General features: G+C 41.3%; 1 pseudogene; it reads right to left on the bottom strand.

Annotated features, from left to right (window-relative positions):
- Positions 1-287: 287 nt before the first annotated feature.
- On the bottom strand, positions 288-1,029 carry LOC125146985 (proline-rich protein 3-like; annotated as a pseudogene).
- Between the last annotated feature and the right edge of the window lie 3,247 nt (positions 1,030-4,276).

Here is a 4,276-nt window from a genome sequence, read left to right on the forward strand (position 1 = left end):
AGTCAGTTGGTGAGGGGGAAGAGGATCCAGAAGGCAGTTGAAGGGAGCAAAGATGGGGTCTTGAAGGCGAGTCTCTAGAGGCTGGATCAGAAGAAAGACCACACACTGGGCACCGTGATGAAACACAACTCTGGACCCCAAATGGGGAGGTGATGGATGGGGGTGGGTGTCACTGATTGAGGGTGGTGGGTGGAACAGCCTCACAGTAGCCATCACAGGGCCACAGGGAAATATATGACTGCTAGGTCCCAGATGGCTCCTTCCAGCTCTGATGGGAAGGCATAGTCTCACAGAGGAGGTCCATTGATGCCTGCGTGGTAGAAGGCACAGAGGTCCTCATATCAACAGTGGCCCTTTTTTGGCAAAGTGTTGGCAGACAGGGTGGTTGGATTTGTCTTCCATAACTTGGGGGCCATCCTTGGGTGGCAGATAGAGACCAACTTATGAGCTTTTGAGGATTTTTCTCTGCTCTTTGTGAAAGCCTCCCCTGGAAGGACCCCCACGGCGTGGTCCAGGAAAAGGAGGTTCAGTATTGGCCCCCCACCAACCATGACCATATGGGCCACATCTGGGGCCTAGGCCCCCTGAATTGGGCCTCTGCCCCAGGGAGGAGGTTTGAGACTCACTAGTGGTGAAATCATTGGTCCCCTTGATCCTGGAGGACTTCTGTGAAGAGAATCTGCATTCTTTCCTGTCTGGCTCCTTTCACTCAACATCGTGTTTGTGAGATTTAATCCAGGTTGCCTATAGCAGGAGTTCATTCATTTTTCTTGCAGTGTAGTCTCCCATTGCATGCACACACAACAACTTATTTATCTATTCTACTGATGGTGGACATGTGGGAGGATTCCAGTTTGGGACTGACTTGGGGTCACCCGGCTTTCCATTTGGCCATGGGGGGGCACCCAGAAGCCTGGGTGGTCCTATGGCGCTCCCACCCTCCTCGACTCTAGTCTCTTCCTGCTCTGGCAGCGGGGGCTGCTGTGGTGGTGGCAGCTGCTACTGATTCTGCTTCTTTCGTTTCGGCATCGTGGTTGCAGCAATGGCTGCGGCAGGATTTGGGAGGGCAGTGAGGAAGGGGCACGCTGGGTTGCTGTCAGTTCTTATACACTGGTCCCCAAGTAGCTACTGACTCTCGAATTTCATAAAAATGGAATCATACAGTATGAACTTTTTGTGATTAGTTCTTTTGTTCAGCAGAGTGTTTTTTGGATTCAATTATGATGTTACATTTTTTCAGCAGTTCATTAAAAAAAATACTGAGTTGGGTCACCTGGGTGGCTCAGTCGGTTGAGTGTCTGACTTTGGCTCAGGTCATGATCTTGTCATTTGTGAGTTCAAGCCCCACATCGTGCTTGCTTCTGTGAGCCTCTCTGTGCAGAACCTGCGTTGGATCTTCTGTCCCCCTCTCTCTGTCGCTCCCCTACTGGTGCTATCCCAAAAATTAATAAATATTTTTAAAAATCTGAGTAGTATTCTGTTAAATGGATGCACTATAAGGATACACTAGTTTATTTGTGTATTCATCTGTTGACACACATTTGGGTTTTTTTTTTGAGTTTTTGGATAGTTTGAATAAAGCTGATAAGAAAAATTGTAATTGTTTGTGAACAAAATATTTAATTTCTCTTAGGAGCCTAGAAATAGAATTGCTCTGTTGAATAACAAATATACATTGGATTCCATATCGCTATTTAAAATTTTGTCTCTTTTTAGTAGAGTTTAAAATCAAGAGAGACCCAGAGATTGTAATCTGTGTCTACAAGCATAATACAAAAAGCTTCAGAGAATTTTATGAAGCCAGACTCATGGGAATGTACTGTTTATCTCAGCTCTCAGGACTTCATTTTTAATGACTTCCTCTTAGGAAAAACCACTGTTCAGGCCCTTAGAGAATTTAGGTTTTTGTCTTTGACAAGTGGTTGGCAACAGTTTAAGATAGAGAAATGTTCTGAGTGTCTAGGAATAAAAATCCGGGAAGAACTGCCAAGTGGGATTTGGATCTTCAGACTGCAGATTTCACCATCCTATACTCAGCCCTTGACCCCTCACCAGCGACTCCACTGCTCTGTGCTTAGCCCAGCCCAGCAGGTAAGAGTAGGGAATTGTCCAGGGGACTACATCTCTTTAGGAGCCTCTGCAAGACTTGTGAAGAATTGGCCTTTCCTCTGCAACACGAACTTTCCTTTTTTGATGTGTGGGGCACTTATCTTTAACTCTCTTTGCAAGAACTTGGTACAGAGATTCTGTTCCAAGACACCTGCAGGGATCATATTCTGTACAGTAGAAAAAAAATTAGGACTTTTACACTAAAATCTCTAGGGTAATAGCTTTCCACATTGACCTCATTTTGTAACAACAGGACCCTGGCCGATACTTCTCTGCCCTTTGCTGACTCTGCTTCCATCCCCTTGTACTTTTCCCGTTGCTACAGGCAGAAGCCTACATGGAAACCTGGTATTTTGATTTTGAAAATCTCTGGATCTAGAAACTGAGATGAATATGACAGCTTTTGAGGACTTTTGTTACCAAAAGACCCCATAGTTTGCTCTATCATCTCTGTCACAGTGTACATACTTTACCCTGATCTCATGCAGAAGGTAAAGTGGCCAATTTGTAATTTTCTTCTTGAGTTCAAGGTAGGAAGAAAAAACCCATTATTTGTGCAACCTTACCTACTCTAAGCCCAGGTGAACATGCCTTATTTTCCCTACTTTCATGCTTTATGGTTCCTGGTTGTATAAGTGTTTGTGTTTGGGAATAGAAGTAAAAATATGTATAAAATGTGTGGTAATATGTGCATGGGATATACACTTATTGATTTGTTACATAGATTTTTATTGAAAAAGTTATCTGTGTCAAGAGATGGGGATAAAGTCACTGAGAATCTTTGTCTTAAGAATTCATAAACTAGAAAAAAACAGTGACTTGAAAGTAAATATATGTTGTATGACAGAAAATATGTATGAATAGTGGTAGGTATAAAACCTAGAGAAACAGAGAGATGGGAAATAACAGCTCAGCTTAGTAGACTTCTAGAAAGATTGGGTGAAGAAATGTCAGAGGAGAATACTGAAGGATGACTAGGAGTTTATCTAGATGATAAGGCAGAAGTGAACTTCGATAGAGGAAATGGCACAGGCAAAGACACAGATTCCTGTACCTTTGGGTATAGCAGGGGCATGAATTAGGAGTTAGGAAGTGGGGAAGGATGGCCTTTCAGACAGCCGCAGTCAGGTAGAGATGCTGTAGGATTTGAGCAGGCATTTGGATTTCAGTCTATAAGCAACGGAGAATCACTGAATTGATTTAATGGGAAAATTGAAAATTACATGATTGCCACTTTCTAAAGATTATTCTATTCTCTTTTAAAAATTTATCTTGAGAGAGAGAAAGAGAGAGAGAGGGAGGGAGAGAGAGAGAATCCCAAACAGCCTGTGCACTGCCAGCACAGAACCCAAACTAATGAACTGTGAGATCATGACCTGGGCCAAAATCAAGAGTTGGGCACTTAACCAACAGAGCCACCCAGGCGCCCCTCTTCTATTCTATTTTTTGAAAGTGCAATACAGGAGGCAGAGAGAGCATAGAAGTATAACAAATAGAAAGTATAGGGTCAGAAAATAGGTTGATGATAACTGGGAATAGAGAGGAGGGGAGAAATTTGAGATCTGAGATACAATCTAGTGACTATTTCACCTGTCTAGTAGGTAGAAAGGAAGGGAAGGGAGAAAAATGTCTCCGCTTTTCAGCCCGAGAGACTGTCTTAGTATTTGTGTCCATATAAGAAAAAAGGGAGTATTTATGTAGAAAATAAATTATGAAAAAAACAGAGGAGTAAAATAGTTTCAATTTTTGTTGTCCTAAATTGAAAGTTAAATGAGAAAATGTGTGTAGAGTGACTGGTTCATATTTGTGCATTAAGTAATATATATTTGTTATTATTACAGATAATTAATACTTGTCATATACCAAATAATAACTGTGTTTATATAAGTTATTACATTTAATTTTTATAGCAAATGGAGAAATTAGATACTAATATCCTCATTTTATAAATGTGGAAACTGAGGTTTGTGTAACTGAAATCACTTACTCAAGAAGATCTGTATATTAATTCATAGAACTCAGGTTCAAACCAATTTGTTCTGAAAACTTATACTACCATCATCATCATTATTTCTATTATATATGTAAGGAAATTGTCAGTGAGGTTCTGTAAGATGTGTGATGTGTAAATCAGAATCCTGAAAAAAAAGCCTCAGTTGCTTATGGA

This window comes from Prionailurus viverrinus, chromosome D1 (genome assembly GCF_022837055.1).
Source record: "Prionailurus viverrinus isolate Anna chromosome D1, UM_Priviv_1.0, whole genome shotgun sequence".
In the NCBI taxonomy this organism is placed as follows: domain Eukaryota; kingdom Metazoa; phylum Chordata; class Mammalia; order Carnivora; family Felidae; genus Prionailurus; species Prionailurus viverrinus.